Source organism: Coregonus lavaretus, assembly GCF_964263955.1.
Source record: "Coregonus lavaretus genome assembly, contig: SUPER_35_unloc_2, whole genome shotgun sequence".
Lineage (NCBI taxonomy): Eukaryota > Metazoa > Chordata > Actinopteri > Salmoniformes > Salmonidae > Coregonus > Coregonus lavaretus.
The window spans coordinates 2,712,303-2,733,404 of record NW_028167180.1 but is presented as its reverse complement, the minus strand read 5'-3'; the positions used below and the strand labels follow the sequence as shown (position 1 = coordinate 2,733,404).

At 47.9% G+C, this 21,102-nt stretch overlaps 1 pseudogene across 1 annotated transcript in view; it reads left to right on the top strand.

Annotated features, from left to right (window-relative positions):
- LOC311110217 overlaps nt 1-12,716 on the top strand; it is a 14,882-nt pseudogene extending 2,166 nt beyond the window's left edge. The window contains exons 2-15 of the transcript in view: nt 188-282; nt 1,862-1,993; nt 2,107-2,293; nt 3,469-3,638; nt 3,787-3,899; nt 4,069-4,185; nt 4,428-4,616; nt 5,113-5,245; nt 5,731-5,883; nt 7,435-7,527; nt 7,976-8,244; nt 8,578-8,711; nt 8,974-9,133; nt 11,237-12,716. The product of the transcript in view is annotated as an uncharacterized misc_RNA (transcript). The remainder of the gene's footprint in view (nt 1-187; nt 283-1,861; nt 1,994-2,106; nt 2,294-3,468; nt 3,639-3,786; nt 3,900-4,068; nt 4,186-4,427; nt 4,617-5,112; nt 5,246-5,730; nt 5,884-7,434; nt 7,528-7,975; nt 8,245-8,577; nt 8,712-8,973; nt 9,134-11,236) is intronic.
- Nucleotides 12,717-21,102: the final 8,386 nt, after the last annotated feature.

The window sequence follows — 21,102 nt, the reverse complement described above, 5'->3', positions numbered from 1 at the left end:
AGAGAAAGACAACATCTAATTCACCTCATGTCTCATTTCATATTTCACGTTGGCTCAAGTGATATCTTCTGAACCAAGTTCACTTATATCTTGAGGTGTCTGTTTTACCCACTGTAATAGGGAATTAGATAGATAATTTTCCCACAGACACAGACTTGGTATATAATACATGCTTGTGTTTTGTCAGGACTTCTACAGCCACAGTAACTGGGTGGATCTGGGATACACTGAATCCTACGCCAACCTGATCCGCCCCCGATCTCCCACTGGAAAACCTGGCAGGTAGGGTGGTTTGGGAAGGAAGGAAGGAGGGAGGGGGGGTGTTAGGGGAGGGAGGGAGGGAGGGAAGGAGGGAGGGAGGGAGGGTGGTAGGGCAGGGATGGAAGGAAGGGGGGGGTGGTAGGGCAGGGAGGGAAGGAAGGAGGGAGGGAGGGAGGGTGGTAGGGCAGGGAAGGAAGGAAGGAGGAAGGGGGGGTGGTAGGGCAGGGAAGGAAGGAAGGGAAGGAAGGAAGGAGGGAGGGGGGGTGGTAGGGCAGGGAAAGAAGGAGGGAGGGAGAGAGGTAGGGAAGGGAGGGAAAGAGGGAGGTTGGTAGGGCAGGGAGGGAGGGAGGGAGGGAGGGAGGGAGGGAGGGAGGGAGGGAGGGAGGGAGGGAGGGAGGGAGGGAGGGAGGGAGGGAGGGAGGGAGGATGGTAGGGCAGGGAAGGAAGGAGGGAGGGAGGGGGGTGGTAGGGCAGGGAAGGAAGGAGGGAGGGTGGTAGGGCAGGGAGGGAAGGAAGGAGGGAGGGAAGGAAGGAAGGAAGGAAGGAAGGAAGGAAGGAAGGAAGGAAGGAAGGAAGGAAGGAAGGAGGGAGGGAGGGAGGGAGGGAGGGAGGGAGGGAGGGAGGGAGGGCAGGGAAGGAAGGAAGGAAGGAAGGAAGGAAGGAAGGAAGGAAGGAAGGAAGGAAGGAAGGAAGGAAGGAAGGAAGGATGGAAGGAAGAAGGAAGGAAGGAAGGAAGGAAGGAAGGAAGGAAGGAAGGAAGGAAGGAAGGAAGGAAGGAAGGAAGGAAGGAAGGAAGGAAGGAAGGAAGGAAGGAAGGAAGGAAGGAAGGAAGGAAGGAGGGAGGGAGGGAGGGGGGAAGGGTGGTAGGGCAGGGAAGGAAGGAAGGAAGGAGGGAGGGGGGTGGTAGGACAGGGATGGAAGGAGGGAGGGAGAGAGGTAGGGAGGGAGGGAGGGAGGGAGGGAGGGAGGGAGGGAGGGAGGGAGGGAGGGAGGGCAGGGAGGGAAGGAAGGGGGAAGGCGTGCTTGGAATATGAGAGAAAAAGTACGTTAGCAGATTGAAATGGACAAAGAGAGAAATCTGCTGCCACCTCTGGCTTCATGTGATGATGAGGTCATTAAGGGTTTACAGGAAGTCTAAAGGGCAGACAGGGGGGACACACACACACATTATCTGTTATGGAGAAAACAGAGTGATATGAAGCAGAATAGTCAGAGGGAATTATGGGATAGAGAAAGACATATCTACACTACCAGTCAAAAGTTTGGACACACCTACTCATTCCAGGGTTTTTCTAAATTTTTACTATTTTCTACACTGTAGAATACTAGTGAAGACATCAAAACTATGAAATAACACATATGGAATCATGTAGTAACCAAAAAAGTGTTAAACAAATCATTGGTGTTACCACTGCTACAGGTGGCACAGTGTTATTATAATGGTAAAAAGGATTTAAAGTTATTAAGCTGCCATATAAGTTGATTTAGAATGGTAACATGCATTTATATCAATAACAAAATATAGATAAATATATATATATATTTTTAATGCCACCGTAATTCAAGAACGACTCTTAAACGTTGTGTTTTGGTTCTGTAGATGTCAACACCCCGACCTGCAGTGACTGTGCCAATGGGGGGTTCTGTTCAAACTCCATCCTGCCAAACATCCTTAATGAGAAGAAACTAACCTCTGGGTACATGGGGATCTTCTCCTCAGCTAAGCCTAAAGGTACAAACACATACACATACACATAGACACACACACACTACCCTCCCCACATACCCACACACTCTCCGTATAACATAAATGTATAACACCCATCATCACCTCTTTTCCCACAGGTAAGTGTAGTCATGGCGGTGCAGCTGACCTGACCAGCTCGGAGGTTCCTCGCGGGGGCATCAGCAAGGACGAGCGTCGCTCCGACAACATGGCCCTGCACACTGCTGCCGTCACCGTGGCAACGACCGCCACCCTCCAGCTGCTGGACGACATCCGGGGAGCTGCCGGTGACAACGACTACCTACGGTACGGAGAGGGGTAGAGGGGGTGAAGGGGAGGAGAGGGTAGAGGGGGTGAAGGGGAGGAGAGGGTAGAGGGGGTGAAGGGGAGGAGAGGGTAGAGGGGGTGAAGGGGAGGAGAGGGTAGAGGGGGTGAAGGGAAGGAGAGGGTAGAGGGGGTGAAGTGGAGGAGAGGGTAGAGGGGGTGAAGGGGAGGAGAGGGTAGAGGGGGTGAAGGGGAGGAGAGGCTAGAGGGGGTGAAGGGGAGGAGAGGGTAGAGGGGGTGAAGTGGAGGAGAGGGTAGAGGGGGTGAAGGGGAGGAGAGGATAGAGGGGGTGAAGGGGAGGAGAGGGTAGAGGGGGTGAAGGGGAGGAGAGGGTAGAGGGGGTGAAGGGGAGGAGAGGGTAGAGGGGGTGAAAGGGGAGGAGAGGGTAGAGGGGGTGAAGGGGAGGAGAGGTTAGAGGGGGTGAAGGGGAGGAGAGGCTAGAGGGGGTGAAGGGGAGGAGAGGGTAGAGGGGGTGAAGGGGAGGAGAGGGTAGAGGGGGTGAAGTGGAGGAGAGGGTAGAGGGGGTGAAGGGGAGGAGAGGGTAGAGGGGGTGAAGGGGAGGAGAGGGTAGAGGGGGTGAAGGGGAGGAGAGGGTAGAGGCGGTGAAGGGGAGGAGTGGATAGAGGGGGTGAAGGGAAGGAGAGGGTAGAGGGGGTGAAGTGGAGGAGAGGGTAGAGGGGGTGAAGGGGAGGAGAGGGTAGAGGGGGTGAAGGGGAGGAGAGGGTAGAGGGGGTGAAGGGGAGGAGAGGGTAGAGGGGGTAAAGGGGAGGAGAGGGTAGAGGGGGTGAAGGGGAGGAGAGGGTAGAGGGGGTGAAGGGGAGGAGTGGATAGAGGGGGTGAAGTGGAGGAGAGGGTAGAGGGGGTGAAGGGGAGGAGAGGGTAGAGGGGGTGAAGGGGAGGAGAGGGTAGAGGGGGTGAAGGGGAGGAGAGGGTAGAGGGGGTGAAGGGGAGGAGAGGGTAGAGGGGGTGAAGGGGAGGAGAGGGTAGAGGGGGTGAAGGGGAGGAGAGGGTAGAGGGGGTGAAGGGGAGGAGAGGGTAGAGGGGGTGAAGGGGAGGGGAGGGGTAGAGAGGGTGAAGGGGCGAAGAAGGGGGGAAGAGGGAATTACCCATGTTGAAGTTACTCACACTCTCTCTTTATCTCTCTCTCTCTCCCACAGCTTCATGGGCATAGCGCGTTCATCAGTGGTTGCTTTTGTGATCGACACCACAGGGAGCATGAAGGATGACATCCTTGAAGCCAAGAGAGTCGTCAATGAGATCATCGACAGCAAGAAGGGAACGCAGGATGAGCCCTCCCAGTACATCCTGGTCCCATTCAACGACCCAGGTTAGGCTGGCTTTACACTCCACCAAGCATTATCCTCAGCAAAATCTCACTGACAACTCTGGCATTCACTGAAATGCCTGTGCGGTTTGTGGTTAAGTCAGGAAGTGGTTAGTGATCGGTGTGTGTGTGTGTGTGTGTGTGTGTGTAGCATTCGGACCCCTGATAAGAACGACAAACCCTGATGTTATGAAAAGAGAGATCGCTAAACTCAAGGCTGATGGAGGCGGAGACCTCCCTGAGATGTGCCTGTCAGGGCTACAGGTACAGTGATTGACATGGCTATCTTCCAATCAGGTTTAGGATATAATCCCAATCTCTGTAGTGCACCTAACAGTAAGTAAAGACTCTAAGCACTCTCTCTCTTCTCTCTCTCTCTCTCTCTCTCTCTCTCTCTCTCTCTCTCTCTCTCTCTCTCTCTCTCTCTCTCCAGTTGGCGCTGACCGGTGCCCCTGCGTCGTCCCACATCTATGTTTTCACAGATGCCGTTGCCAAGGACATTGCGTTGAAGGACACCATCGTGGCCCTGATCAGGAGCACCAAGTCAACCGTGAGCACTTCCTCAAACACTTCCTGTTTTAGAAGAAACCATTTCCTGCATTTCAAGGTCTTATTCATTAGGGCACACAGTAGCAAAACGCAGCAAAATGTTTTGCAACGGCAAACGAAAACAATAAATTCTTATTGGACAAGTTTGGGTAGTCCCTCCATGTTTTCTTCCATTTGGTGCCTAATGAATACGACCAGGCAAACCACCCGACCTCTCTCAAACACAGCTATGTCTCTCTCCAGGTGTCTTTCTTCATGACTGGTGATGGTGCTGGTGCTAGAAGGAGGAGGCGTGGGTTAGAGTCCAGGGCAGCTACATTCGAGACCTACAAGGACCTGGCGGTGGCGTCTGGTGGTCAGGCCATTGGAGTCACCAAGGAAAACCTGCCCCAGGCCACTGACATCATCATCGACTCCTCCACCTCCGCTCTGGTGAGTCAACGATGGTGGCCATTTTGTTTTGGATCAGTAGTTGATTTAAAATCATTCAAAACTTGATCAATAATAAAAAAAACACCTGTGCTTTATAAATAATGCATTTTAGAAATGCCTAGGAGTTATACCCCTGAAAGGGGGAAATATATAAATAAATCACATGGAGATGTGGCTTTGGCTTCAAGTCACTTGCACCCCTATATTAATTCCTAGGTATCACAAATCAATCTCAGATCAGACATCAAGAGCACACAGGTCGTATAATCAACATTTAGATAAATGAATAGCATATTACTTGCTGGTACACATTATGATTCTGTATTATTATTTCGTTATTTTTAAGGCACTTTTAATTCTGTCACATAGGCATAATTGTTATTTCTATGGTTATTAAATCCTCCACATTACATCAACACAGCAACATACAGTACATCACATCTTATTTTTATCTGTTTCTTCCTCTCTCATTCTGTCTGTTTCTCCTCCTCTTCAGGTGACAGTCCTACAGCGAGCGATGAACCCGGGCAAAGCTGAGACATTCTCCTTCCTGCTGGACGAGTCTCTGAACAACATCACCATCTACATCACTGGAAAGGCCCTCACCTTCACCCTGAAGAACCCTTCAGGTAAGAACCTCAAACACCTACACACTGATCTAAGGTCAGTTTTCAGGTAAAGGTTCACCTAACTGAATAGGATGACATTTCCCCTAAACACTGATCGAAGGTCAGTTTTCAGGTAAAGGGTCACCTAACTGAATAGGATGACATTTCCCCTAGACACTGATCTAAGGTCAGTTTTCAGGTAAAGGTTCACCTTACTGAATAGGATGACATTTCTCAATGGTTACTGTTGACATTTTAGTAATTTTAGCAGACGCTCTTATCCAGAGCGACTTACAGTTAGTGAGTGCATATATTTTTCATACTGCCCCCCGTGGGAAACGAACCCACAACCCTGGTGTTGCAAGCGCCATGCTCTACCAACGGACATGTTTGAGTATGCAGCTAGCCTGATGTTTTTATGGCACAATGCACGTTTCAACAACGTATCATGAACCAGGTACAGCCCAATGACAGTATATTTGACTGTATCCTCCTCGCCATTACAGGTGTGACCCAGAAACAGAACGAGGCCAATGGTAAACTGGGGACCGTCCAGACGGTGGGCAACCTCTACCGGGTCCGTCTGGCCTCCAACAAACAGACAGGATTATGGGAAATCAGCATGAACTCCAACCAGCCTTACACACTGAAGGTCACGGGTGAGTTTCCACAGAGATACCCCTGTTCTATTTAGTTGTGTGTAATGCTCATGTTTACCACTAGAAGGCATCCATGATACATACAAAGCCCAGACCTGGGATTAAATTATCAAATCAAATCAAATGTGTCACATTTAATCACATGCACCGAATACAACAGGTGTAGGTAGACCTTACAGTGAAATGCTTACTTATGAGCCCTTAACCAACAATTCAGAGTTTTAAAAAGTAAGTAAAAAAAGTAAGAAAAAAACTGGTACCGAGGCAATGTGCAGGGGTTCAGGTTAGTCGAGGTAATTGAGGTAATATGTACATGTAGGTAGGGGTAAGGTGACTATGCATACATAATAAACAGAGTAGCAGCAGTGTATTCTTGAAATCTGTACCATTTGAAATACTTAAAAATACTATTTAAATCGATTTCAACTTTGAACACAGGTCTGAAATAACCATATAGAGAAGGGAGAGAATACAGCTCTCACTCCCTGGAAGACATGGGTAATGAGGACTTCCTGGTTACGGTAGCCGAGGTCCCTGCAGGGAGTTTGTGGTGCTGTTAAAGGGACAGATGTAGTCTCCTCCACTGTGTGTGTGCATCCTGGTCTCATAGACTAGACATATCATAGTAAACGTAAATCCGGGACAGTCAGATCACTATGATACGTTACGTTTGGTATGGTTACATAAGACAGAAGGTTTCTTAAGGCAAAAACAAAAGGAGAATGGATGGTTGGTCGTGGTTGACGGGAGGGTGTATAACACAAACGTCTAGCATCCCAGGTTGTGTGTTCGTAACTCATCACAAACAATTTTAGCAACTTTGCAACTACTTACTACTTTTTAGCTACTTTGCAACTACTTAGCTAACGCTTCCCCTAACCTCAACACGTTTAGCTAACTCTTCCCCTAACATTAACCCTTTTAGGTAATCCTTCCCCTAACCTTAACCCTTTTAGCTAACGCTTCCCCTAACCTTAACCCTTTTAGCTAACGCTTCCACTAACCTTAACCCTTTTAGCTAACGCTTCCACTAACCTTAACCCTTTTAGCTAACGCTTCCCCTAACCCGAACCTTAACCCTTTTAGCTAACTCTTTCCCTAACCTTAACCCTTTTAGCTAACGCTTCCCCTAACCTTAACCCTTTTAGCTAACGCTTCCCCTAACCTTAACCCTTTTAGCTAACTCTTTCCCTAACCTTAACCCTTTTAGGTAACGCTTCCCCTAACCTTAACCCTTTTAGCTAACGCTTCCCCTAACCCGAACCTTAACCCTTTTAGCTAACTCTTTCCCTAACCTTAACCCTTTTAAAATCATGTAAAAAGATGTCAAAAAAGTATTTGAATCCAGGTCTGGCAGAGCCATAAAGAGAAGGGAGACAATACAGCCCTGACTCTGTGTGTATGTGTGTGTGTGTGTGTGTGTGTGTGTGTGTGTGTGTGTGTGTGTGTGTGTGTGTGTGTGTGTGTGTGTGTGTGTGTGTGTGTGTGTGTGTGTGTGTGTGTGTGTGTGTGTGTGTGTGTGTGTGTGTGTGTCTCTCTGTCTGTCTCCAGGTCAGAGTACCATTGCCTTCATTTATGACTTTGTGGAGACCTTCGAGGGACCTCACCCAGGATACGCCCTCATCTCTGGCCGTCCAAAAGCAGGTAAACACAACATCATCTTAAAATCATTATCCTATCAAGCAGGTAATCTGTTGATCACAATTAAACTAAGGCGACATCATCTACATGAATGCAGATGCCACTTCAATAAAGCCGTTAGATACAGTTTATCATTGCGCACGTCGTTTTTCTGACTGGCGACAGGTTTTGCACTCATCGCTGCATTCTCTATCACAAAGTAGGCTGGCCCTCTTTGATGCTGCGTAGGTCGAAACAATGCATTCTGTTCATTTATAAAGCCTACTTAATCAAAGTCATAAAAAGCCATTAACTGTAATTTGTAAAAACGTATCTGAACCTAGAACAGTTACATAGCCACACCCTTCAAGAGGATGTTCCTCCTCTATTTCTCTCCCTACCCCTACACTCCTCCTCCTCTCTCTCTCACTCACTTTCCCTCCGTTCCTCCTCTCCTCTCTCCTCCTCCCAGGTATGCCTGCCATGCTGTTGGTATCAGTGTTGGGCAGAAAGGGCCCAGCCTCTTTCAAGGTGGCCGACGTCGCCTTGGTGACAGCGTCAGGGTCAGTGGTCGTAGGCGGGGCCCTGGAAGACATGGGCAATGGGGACTTCCTGGTTACTGTAACCAAGGTCCCTGCGGGGGAGTTTGTGGTGCTGTTGAACGGGACAGACGTGGTTTCCTCCACCATGTTTCAGAGACAGTCCACCACTCAGATGTCCGTCTCCAAGGTTACCATCAAGGTAAGTAATGATGACACACTTCCTGTTTACATTGAAAAACGGCTTTCATTTGTAAATCATGAAGGAGCCTATATTGCATATTGGGATAGAGTTCGAAAATAACCACGGTCATAGACATTCATAGATAATATCATAAAGAAAAATGTGCCTGACCATTACTCTCTAAACATGTAGTACTGTGGGCCCTACTTACAAATGACAACATGGACTTTCTAAACACAGACATGTGTCACTCCCTGTAAATGGGCCAACAAACAAACTGCACATGTTCAAAAGTGGAACTCACAACAACTCCTCAACAATTACTCTTCCTTCTTCTTCTTGTCTTCTCAGGCCGTGGTGGACAGAAGCATGGAGCCTGGTAAAGCCTTCAGCCTTCCCTTCACCGTCATGACCGACGCCACTGGAGGCGCCTACAAAATCAGTGCCAGAAACGACAGAGACTTCAAGATGAACGTCCCCAGCAGGTAGGGATCAGGCCTGGAATATCCTGAGACTGGTCCCAGATCTGTTTGTACCGTCTTGCCAACTCCTATGGCCATTGTCACGTGGCACATTGACCATAGGAATTGGCAATTTAAGCACAAACAAATCTGGGACCACGTTATCTGGTCAAAATTAGCTTCTTCTCTGCTGGCAAAATGACTCAACATTACTAAATATTGTCCTCTCTTGGCATCATTTGTATTGACAAATAATGCTAACCCATTGCTGATGCTAACTTAACAGCATCACTGTGGCCACCGGAGGAAACACCACAGGGGTACTGACCATCACGGTGCCCGCCAACACACCCTCAGGAACGGACGTCACCCTGACCATCGAGGCAGTGGCCCCCGGGGCGGTCGACTCCAACTACGCCGTCCTGCGCCTCTCTGTTGTCACCAAGGTAACTGCAGAGATACAGAGATAGATATCAATATATTATACTGAACAAAAACAAACGTAACATATAACAATTCCAAAGAGCTACAGTTCATATAAGGGAATCTGTAAATTTATATAAATCATTAGGCCCTAATCTATGGATTTCACATGATTGGGAATACAGATATGCATCTGTTGGTCACGGATACCTTTAAAAAAAAGTAAGGGTATGGATCAGAAAACCAGTAATATCTGGTGTGACCACCATTTGCCTCATGCAGCGCGACACATCTCCTTCGCATAGAGTTGATTAGGCTGTTGATTGTGGCCTGTGGAATGTTTTCCCACTCCTCTTCAATGGCTGTGCGAAGTTGCTGGATATTGGCGGGAACTGGATCGTGCTGTCGTACACGTCGATCCAGAGCATCCCAAACAAGCTCAATGGGTGACATGTGTGGTGAGTATGCAGCCCATGGAAGAACTGGGACATTTTCAGCTTCCAGGAATTGTGTAGAGATCCTTGTGACATGAGGCTGTGCATTATCATGCTGAAACATGAGGTGATGGTGGCGGATGAATGGGACGCCAATGGTAGATAAATTAACATTGAATTCTCTGGTAACAGCTCTGGTGGACATTCCTGCAGTCAGCATGCCAATTGCACAGTCCCTCAAAACTTGAGACATCTGTGGCATTGTGTTGTGTGTCAAAACTGCGTATTTTAGAGAGGCCATTTATTGTCCCCAGCGCAAGATGCACCTGTGTAATGATCATGCTGTTTAATCAGCTTCTTGATATGCCACACCTGTCAGGTGGATGGATTATCTTGGCAAAGGAGAAATGCATACTAAGAGGGATGCTTTTTGTGCCTATTTCTGGGATCTTTTATTTCAGCTCATGAAACATGGGACCAACACTTTACATGTTGCGTTTATATTTTTGTTCAGTATAGAACCCTGTGTGTGCATTCTAATGTGACATCACAATGGGTGTAGAAATGTAAGACAGTAGAGCTATAGATAAAGATACACTAGAGAGCTGAGAGGCCTTTGTGGGCTGTCTCCACTATATGGTCTGTCTCCACTATATGGTCTGTCTCCACTATATGGGCTGTCTCCACTATATGGTCTGTCTCCACTATATGGGCTGTCTCCACTATATGGTCTGTCTCCACTATATGGGCTGTCTCCACTATATGTGCTGTCCCACTATATGGGCTGTCTCTACTATATGGTCTGTCTCCACTATATGGTCTGTCTCCACTATATGGTCTGTCTCCACTATATGGGCTGTCTCCTCTATATGGTCTGTCTCCACTATATGGTCTGTCTCCACTATATGGTCTGTCTCCACTATATGGGCCGTCTCCACTATATGTGTCATGATCGTCTACGAGAGTGGAGGACCAAATCGCAGCGTTGGTAGCGAACATATTGATTTTAATGTAATACACGAGAATACAAAAACAAAACACGATCATGAAGTCCTCAGTGACAACGACTGAACATAGAACAAAAACCCACAACCCCAAGGTGAACAATGACAGTTTAAATATGGCTCCCAATCAGAGATAACGAGGCGACAGCTGACACTCGTTACCACTGATTGGGAGTCACTGGACCAAACAATGAAACCACCAATAACAACCCAACTAATCCCCAAACACAAAAAATGAACACACCCTGGCTCAATAATACAAAGTCCCGGAGCCAGAGCGTGACAATATGGTTTGTCTCCACTATATGGTCCGTCTCCACTATATGGTCTGTCTCCACTATATGGTCTGTCTCCACTATATGGGCTGTCTCCATTATATGGTCTGTCTCCACTATATGGGCTGTCTCCACTATATGGTCTGTCTCCACTATATGGGCCGTCTCCACTATATGGTCTGTCTCCACTATATGGTCCGTCTCCACTATATGGTCTGTCTCCACTACATCGTCTGTCTCCACTATATGGGCTGTCTCCACTATATGGTCCGTCTCCACTATATGGTCTGTCTCCACTGTATGGGCTGTCTCCACTTCTAAATAGCCTCCTTTCCTCATCTTTTCTCCATCATCATCATGATCACGGTCTCTCTCTCTCTCTCTCTCTCTCTCTCTCTCCCTCCCCCCTTCAGGTGACAGATTTCACCCCTCCCCAGTGCGAGGTGGTCAGCGTCTCGTCGGACGACTGCCCCGCTGACCCAGCAGCCTGCAGCTCCGCCTTCTGGCAGCTCTCTGCCAACCTTACCGACGGCGTCAACGGCACCGGTATCGCCAGCCTCACACACCGGCAGGGCGTGGGCAGCCTCACCCACACGGACCTGAAGCAGACGGTTGTCGTGGCAGCGTTCAACGCTTCGTGCTGCTCTCTGACAGTGGAGCTGGTGGCGGTGGACAAGGCCATGAACGTGGGCACCTGTCTGTTTTCCATAGTCCGCAACGCGGGACCGCCCTCCCTCGCTCTGTCCCTCCCTCTGTGGTTGTGTCTGCTGGTCTCTGCCCTCTTCACTACGTCTCTCAGAGACCTACTTATTTGATCTAATGCTGCGTGAATAATAATATGCCATTTAGCAGACGCTTTTATCCAAAGCGACTTACAGTCGTGCGTGCATGATTTTTTTTGTATGGGTGGTCCCGGGGATCGAACCCACTACCTTGGCGTTACAAGCGCCGTGCTCTACCAGCTGAGCTACAGATAACCAAGTGGGAAGGTGGAAATGACCAGTTGAGAAGTTTTAAATACACGTTGGATGCATTCATGTGCTTTGAACTTGTTGAGAAACGTAGATTGGATATTGGTCAACAAGCTACTTCAACCATAAACTAAAAGTACAGCTATCACGCTTTTAAACGAATTATGTTCAAAAAATATTTTAATAGAATGCTTTTTATAAATAATGTTTTGTTGTTGCATTTAACTGCTGAACATGCTGTTATTTAGTTAATTTCCTTAGTAGGTGATGTCAGAGGTCAGCATGTGGGAGAAGTTGTAGCTCAGGGATGATAGACTAGTTATTACCAGTTGGAGGGGCGTTCAAGTGGATTTTCCTATGTGGTAAATACCACCTTCCCAGTTGGTTATGATAAAAGGGTAAGGCTCATGTATTGACTGTCTGCCCGAAACTGCTTCTTAAAGTTAAAGGTTACGTTCCAGGCCAACTAAGATTGATGTTTAATTTTTGTTTCATAATGTGAGTCTCCAGTTACATCTCTGTCATGAATAAAAAGCTCTGCTTTCCTACTGTGAGAGTAACTCATGTTATTTGTTTTGTTATAATACGGAGGTAGTTTAGTAGCCATGTGAAACCTGCCTGATCTCACGATAGCTCACATTCAGTTTCACTTCAAGTATTAAACAAAACAGCCGTTAGTCTGCTTGACTAGGCTAGTAGTTATTCATTTGTAAACATTTCGAAAAACATAATTCCACTTTGACATTATGACATATTGTGTGTAGGCCTGTGACACAAAATATAAACTTAAACTATTTTAAATTCAGGTTGTAACAGAACAAAATGTAGAAAAAGTCAAGGGGTGTGAGTACTTCCTGAAGTAGGATTCAATAGGCTGGCTTTGTTGGATACATTTTACAAATAAATTACAACTGACAAGCTGAAATCTCTTGAGTCAATAAGTATTCAATCCCTTTGATATGGCAACCCTAAATACATTCAGGAGTAAAATGTTGCTTAACACACAGTGAAGAGTTCCTTAAACAGCAGTGCAGAGAAAGTACCTACAAGAGGCCTTTCTCACAGATCCAGTACTCTCCATGGCCTGATGACCTGTAAGGTACCACCACCATTAGACTCTCCACTCCTCCAATACCTGCAGTAGAAACAACAGAGTTAGACTGGCCACTCTGTCAGAACCTAGAATATGAACAACACAGAGAATCAGTCCTACTCCTTACACTGTGGTCAGTGTTATTAGAGCAGTAGTCTCTTACCTTGGGGTGGTCAGTGTTATTATAGAGCAGTATTCTCTTACCTTGGGGTGGTCAGTGTTATTATAGAGCAGTAGTCTCTTACCTTGGGGTGGTCAGTGTTATTAGAGCAGTAGTCTCTTACCTTGGGGTGGTCAGTGTTATTATAGAGCAGTAGTCTCTTACCTTGGGGTGGTCAGTGTTATTAGAGCAGTAGTCTCTTACCTTGGGGTGGTCAGTGTTATTAGAGCAGTAGTCTCTTACCTTGGGGTGGTCAGTGTTATTATAGAGCAGTAGTCTCTTACCTTGGGGTGGTCAGTGTTATTAGAGCAGTAGTCTCTTACCTTGGGGTGGTCAGTGTTATTAGAGCAGTAGTCTCTTACCTTGGGGTGGTCAGTGTTATTATAGAGCAATAGTCTCTTACCTTGGGGTGGTCAGTGTTATTATAGAGCAGTAGTCTCTTACCTTGGGGTGGTCAGTGTTATTATAGAGCAGTAGTCTCTTACCTTGGGGTGGTCAGTGTTATTAGAGCAGTAGTCTCTTACCTTGGGGTGGTCAGTGTTATTAGAGCAGTAGTCTCTTACCTTGGGGTGGTCAGTGTTATTATAGAGCAGTAGTCTCTTACCTTGGGGTGGTCAGTGTTATTATAGAGCAGTAGTCTCTTACCTTGGGGTATCCAGTGTTATTAGAGCAGTAGACTCTTACCTTGGGGTGGTCAGTGTTATTAGACCAGTAGTCTCTTACCTTGGGGTGGTCAGTGTTATTAGAGCAGTAGTCTCTTACCTTGGGGTGGTCAGTGTTATTAGAGCAGTAGTCTCTTACCTTGTGGTGTTCAGTGTTATTAAAGCAGTAGTCTCTTACCTTGGGGTGGTCAGTGTTATTATAGATCAGTAGTCTCTTACCTTGGGGTGGTCAGTGTTATTATAGAGCAGTCGTCTCTTACCTTGGGGTGGTCAGTGTTATTAGAGCAGTAGTCTCTTACCTTGGGGTGGTCAGTGATATTATAGAGCAGTAGTCTCTTACCTTGGGGTGGTCAGTGATATTAGACCAGTAGTCTCTTACCTTGGGGTGGTCAGTGATATTATAGAGCAGTAGTCTCTTACCTTGGGGTGGTCAGTGTTATTAGAGCAGTAGTCTCTTACCTTGGGGTGGTCAGTGTTATCAGAGCAGTAGTCTCTTATCTTGGGGTGGTCAGTGGGGTGGCGTCCACCCATTTCCAGGTCCCCTCAATAACGAAGTCAATCAGATCAATCCAGACATAACTGCCTGTTTTAAGCCCATTGATAAATGTCTGTTGTCGTGACAGTAAACAACATTGTTAATATAGTCTCCACTTCTATTCTCTCTCTATCTATTCTCTACCCCTCCCTGTCTCTCTCTCTCCTCCCCTCCCCTCCCGCTCTCACCTGTTCCTCTCTGCTGTTTATGATCACCAGGTCTGCTAATCTCTCCAGACAGTCCTGTTTGCTCTCCTCCCAGGTTTTAGTTTCAGTAGAGGAAGTAACAGCTGCAGCACAGGAGGTTGGTGGCACCTTAATTGGGGAGGACGGGCTCGTGGTAATGGCTGGAGTGGAATGGGTGGAATTGGAGCAAATACATCAAACACATTGTTTCATTCAATTCGCTCTGTTCCAGTCCTTATTATGAGCTGTCCTCCCCTCAGCAGCCTCCACTGAGCTGCAGTAAAAGTTCTGCCAGCCGTTAGGACAGAGTTGTGTTGCAAGATGAATAAATGAATTGCCTTCAACTTATCACACTGTACACTTAATGAAAGAATACAGACTGTGTGTGATTAACACCCTAGAGTCGATTAACCTACCGGTGTGTCAATCTAAGTTACATAACAAAAGAATCCACATAAAAAATCTGACAGTTAACAAACAAATGTTGTACAGTCATCATTACCTTTACATCATAACCATAAAAACTCATAAGTCATTACTACATGTGGCGCAGTTGGTAGAGCATGGTGCAACACCAGGGTTGTGAGTTCGATTCCCACGGGGGACCAGTAGGAAAAAAGTATGAAAATGTATGCACTCACTACTTTAAGTTGCTCTGGATGGCCGAACAGCCGCACACAAGCCTAAGATCACCACGCGGAATGCCAAGTGTTGGCTGGAGTGGTGTAAATCTCGCCGCCATTGGACTCTGGAACAGTGGAAACGCATTATCTGGAGTGATGATTCACGCTTCACCATCTGGCAGTCCGACGGACGAATTTGGGTTTGGCAGATGCCAGGAGAACGCTACCTGCCCCAATGCATAGTGCCAACTGTAAAGTTTGGTGGAGGTGGAATAATGGTTTTCATGGTTCGGGCTAGGCCCCTTAGTTCCAGTGAAGGTAAATCTTAATGCTACAGCATTCAATGACATTCTAGACGATTCTGTGCTTCCAACTTTATGGCAACAGTTTGGGGAAGGCATTTTCCTGTTTCAGCATGACTATGCCCCTGTGCACAAAGCGAGGTCCATACAGAAATGGTTTGTCGAGATCGATCTGGAAGAACTTGACTGGCATGTACAGAGCCCTGACCTCAACCCCATCGAACACCTTTGGGGTGAACTGGAACTCTGACTGCAAGCCAGGCCTAATCGCCCAACATCAGTGCCCGACCTTACTAATGCTCTTGTGGCTGAATGGAAGCAAGTCCCCGCAGCAATGTTCCAACATCTAGTGGAAAGCCTTCCCAGAAGAATAACATCTGTTATAGTAGCAAAGGGGGGACCAACTCCATATTAATGCCCATGATTTTGAAATGAGGCAGGTGACAGATTTCACCTCTCCCCTGTACGAGGTGGCGAGCGTCTCAGGCCCAGCAGCCTGCAGCTCCGTCTTCTGGCATCAGATTGCTATATTATACGATGTGGAAAGCTAATATGTTTTTAAAAAACCTAGAGTCAATTTCCGCAGCACAGCTGAAATCTAATGAACATAATAATAATAATAAATCCTCATTAAAATCCATCATTTTAAACTAGAGATATGTTTTATTTTGCATTGGATGCATCTCAATCCACCACATCCGCCGAAGGTCGTACTTCCACATTTGCTGTGAAAGGTGGCAGGGACTAAAGAAAAACCTATCTGTCTGAGCACAGCCGTGCCAAGAATCTGCCCTTGATTCAGTGTGTAGGCGGCGGAGGAATCATGGCAGAAGTGGATGCCAAGTCTGAATCGAGAACAGTGTTGAGTAAAGTTGAAGATGATGAATGGAAAACAGAAGCGTCAAAGAATGGATGAAAAAGGAAATTGTCAAAAATTGGAATGGATGATGAGTGTAGGTCGGAAAAGGATTTGGTTCTTGTTGGGATGCGTTTTCTGAATAAGGATGTGTATCTGGGAAACAACCCAGCCATTAGTGAAAAGTGGAATCAATCAGAGTGACCAGGAGTGGGCTTGTTCTGGTTCATTGTGTTTCTGAAAAACAGAAGCAGAAGCCATTGGGAATCACAAGAATAGTGAATTCCGAAGTATTGTGCTTTGAACTGTGGAGTAGGGCACCAGTTAAAGGAGTCATAACCGGGGTGTTGTCACGGTCGTCTGAGGAAACGGACCAATACGCAGCGCGTGGAGTGAACATGATGACTTTATTTAAATAAAAGCAACCACGAAAACAACAAACAAATGACGATAGTGAAGTCCTACAGTGACTATGACTGAACCTGGAACAAAAACCCACAACCCCAAGGTGAAAACACACAGTATAAATATGGCTCCCAATCAGAGATAACGAGCCGACAGCTGACACTCGTTACCTCCGATTGGGAGTCATTGACCAAACATAGAAAACAACAACCTAGACACCCAACATAGAACATAAACACATAGACTGCACACACCCTGGCTCAACAATAATGAGTCCCAGAACCAGGGTGTGACAGTACCCCCCCCTAAAGGCGCGGACTGCGACCGCGCCTCAAAACCCCCAAACAGGGGAGGGCTGGGCGGGCATACCTCCTCGGTGGCGGTTCTGGCTCCGGCCTAGACCACCACCCCACCATAGTCACTACCCGCTTACCTAGCCTCCTCCACATGACCCCCACCGGTTTAAGGGGCAGCACCGGACTAAGAGGCAGCACCGGACTAAGGGGCAGCACCGGACTAAGGGGCAGCACCGGACTAAGGGGCAGCACCAGACTAAGGGGCAGCACCTGACTCAATGGCGGATCCTGGCTGGCTGGCTCTGGCGGATCCTGGCTGAACGGCTCATGGCTGGCTGAAGGATCTGGCTGCTCATGGCTGGCTGACGGATCTGGCTGCTCATGGCTGGCCGACGGATCTGGCTGCTCATGGCTGGCCGACGGATCTGGCTGCTCATGGCTGGCCGACGGATCTGGCTGCTCATGGCTGGCCGACGGATCTGGCTGCTCATGGCTGGCTGACGGATCTGGCTGCTCATGGCTGGCTGACGGATCTGGCTGCTCATGGCTGGCCGACGGATCTGGCTGCTCATGGCTGGCCGACGGATCTGGCTGCTCATGGCTGGCTGACGAATCTGGCTGCTCATGGCAGGCTGACGGATCTGGCTGATCCTGTCTGGCCGAAGGCTCTGGCTGATCCTGTCTGGCGGAAGGCTCTGGCTGATCCGGTCTGGCGGAAGGCTCTGGCTGATCCTGTCTGGCGGAAGGCTCTGGCTGATCCGGTCTGGCGGAGGGCTCTGGCTGATCCTGTCTGGCGGAAGGCTCTGGCTGATCCTGTCTGGCGGAAGGCTCTGGCCGATCCTGTCTGGCGGAAGGCTCTGGCTGATCCTGTCTGGCGGAAGGCTCTGGCTGATCCTGTCTGGCGGAAGGCTCTGGCTGATCCTGTCTGGCGGAAGGCTTTAGCAGCTCCGGTCTGGCGGACGGCTCTGACGGCTCATGGCAGACGGGCGGCTTATGCAGCGCTTGGCAGACGGACAGTTCAGGCGCCATTGGGCAGACGGGCAGTTCAGGCGCCGTTGGGCAGACGGCAGACTCTGGCCGGGCGACGCGCACCGTAGACTTGGTGCGGGTGGCAGGAACAGGCCGGACCGGGCTGGCGACGCGCACCGTAGACTTGGTGCGGGTGGCAGGAACAGGCCGGACCGGGCTGGCGACGCGCACCGTAGACTTGGTGCGGGTGGCAGGAACAGGCCGGACCGGGCTGGCGACGCGCACCGTAGACTTGGTGCGGGTGGCAGGAACAGGCCGGACCGGGCTGGCGACGCACACCGTAGACTTGGTGCGGGTGGCAGGAACAGGCCGGACCGGGCTGGCGACGCACACCGTAGACTTGGTGCGGGTGGCAGGAACAGGCCGGACCGGGCTGGCGACGCACACCGTAGACTTGGTGCGGGTGGCAGGAACAGGCCGGACCGGGCTGTGGAGACGGATAGGAGGCCTGGAGCGAACAGCGGACACCACCCGTCCTGGCTTAATGCCTACCCTCACACACTCTGTGTGAGGCATCCGCACAGGACATACAGGGCGGTGTACCCCTGGCCTGGTGGCCTCCTGGATACTCCCCCTTTTCTCCTCCGTCAGCCCCGTCGTCCATGCCGTGTGCCCCCCCCTAAAAATTTTCTGGGGTTGACTCACGACCCTCCGACGATGGCCCTGCTGCCGCCGTTGCTCCTCTCTCGCCAGGGCCTTGATCCTTCCCCAAGGTCCCTTGCCTCCGAGCATGTCCTCCCAGGACCACGATGTGCCCACCTGGGCCATCGCCAGCCTCTCTATCTCCTTGCCCGGTGCCTCCTCCCATGTCCAGTCTCCTTGCTCCTGGACACGCTGCTTGGTCTTTCTTTGGTGGGTTTTTCTGTCACGGTCGTCTGAGGAAACGGACCAATACGCAGCGCGTGGAGTGAACATGATGACTTTATTTAAATAAAAGCAACCACGAAAACAACAAACAAATGACGATAGTGAAGTCCTACAGTGACTATGACTGAACCTGGAACAAAAACCCACAACCCCAAGGTGAAAACACACAGTATAAATATGGCTCCCAATCAGAGATAACGAGCCGACAGCTGACACTCGTTACCTCCGATTGGGAGTCATTGACCAAACATAGAAAACAACAACCTAGACACCCAACATAGAACATAAACACATAGACTGCACACACCCTGGCTCAACAATAATGAGTCCCAGAACCAGGGTGTGACAGGTGTCAATGGAGGTAGATATTGAATACTTCAAGAGAATCTAAGATGTGGTTGGTACCCGTGTCCTGAACCGCATGTTGAATGGGTAAAAGGAAGAATGTCTGTCAGTTCTTTTGTTTTTTGATAAAGAGCACATCCCTACGCATTTAAAGTTAGGTTATGTAAAGTATGCAGTAAGTAAGAGCATTTGTCCACAAGCCACAACAATGCAATAACTGTAAAGGATTTGGCCATGTTGAAAATGTTTGCAGACGGAAGGAGTATATTGAAGATAGGAGTGAAGAAGGTCAGTGTTGCAACTGTGGTGGGGAGAATGATCCAGAGTTCTTGGAGTGCCCTGTAAGGGTGAAGGAGGTCAAGGTTGCAAAAGTAAGGGTGGGTCATAGAATATCCTTTGCAGAGGCGATCAAAAGTATTGAGAAAGCAAGTGACGCCACTGTTGATGTTATGGTAGTGGATATACCCCAGCCATTAGTGAATGTTTGTCAATCAAGAGAACCGGACACGCTTTGTGTGAAAAAGGTGGATTTTGTGGCGTTTATTGCAACGGTTATTAATTGTACTGCTCATGTGTCAAAGAAATAAAACAATGTGGACATCATTGTTGCTGCGGTAGAACGTTTTGGGGCCTGAAAAAATTCACAGCGGAAGACCTGGACTTCGTGATTTTAACAGAAGTAGCGTGAATTTGTGTTTGTTGTTTTTGGTAATTAGTATGGATTTTTTATCCAAAACATATTTTGTTTTGGGGATATTTTACTACCCCGTACAGTAGGTGGCTGCAATACACTTTATGAGTATAGTCTGCCAATAAACCTCAAAGATGAAAGGTGGCAGAGCTAAAGCGATGTTTGTCAGACCATGAGACATCCCGAAAATCGGTCTTCTCACAAAATTGTCTGTTGTGTCCGAACGGTTTGGTCTACAAACTATTATGTCTCCTCTATGGGAAGATGGTATTCTCCGTTTTGCTCTACAACCCCCACAAGCGTCTTGGGACTCGTCTAAAGGTCTAACAGCCGATCTGCCAACTTCTGCCTGTAGAATCAGAACAGTTTGGGCTACACACTAATATGCCCCTCTGTGGAAAGGTGATCACGAACACGTACATGTCCGTTTTTTGTTCTAGGACACCCAAAAACTCACAAGACTTGTCTTAAGGTCCCCCGTTACCAGTTAAAAAAATGAATGGAAGTACAGTATACATGGATATAGTTTAATGCCAAAAATAAGGGGTTAAATTCATGTAAAAAAGATATACACTACCAGTCAAAAGCTTGGACACACCTACTCATTCAAGGGTTTTTCTTTGTTTTAAAAAATTGTTACATTGTAGAATAATAGTGAAGACATCAAAACTATGAAATAACACATATGGAATCATGTAGTAACCAAATAAGTGTTAAACAAATCAAAATATATTTGGTATGACCTTATTAAAACAATTCCATATGTTATCCAGTTTACCTCTCTGCCATGAATAAAAAGCTGTGCTTTCCTGCTACATTGTGACTCATGGTATTTGTTTTGTTATGATACGGAGGTAGTTTAGTAGCCTTGTGAAACTAGCCTGGGCCCGGTTTCCCAAAAGCATCTTAAGGCTAAGTTCATCGTTAGAAGCTTCTGAGGAGCATCGTTAAATCTCCAAGATGTTTCCAAAACCATCATTATTAATGTTGCACTTAAAGAGGGCCATTTGATTAATTGTTTAGCAGTCTTATGGCTTGGGGGTAAAAGCTGTTAAGCTGTTAAAGAGCCTTTTGGACCTAGACTTGGCGCCCCGGTAATGCTTGCCATGCGGTAGCAGAGAGAACAGTCTATGACTTGGGTGACTGGAGTCTTTAACAATTTTAGGAGCTAGGGACAGGTTTAGGGTTAGGGTTAAGGTTAGGTTTTGGGTTAAGGTTAAGGTTAGGGTTAGGGAAAATAGGATTTTGAATGGGACTAA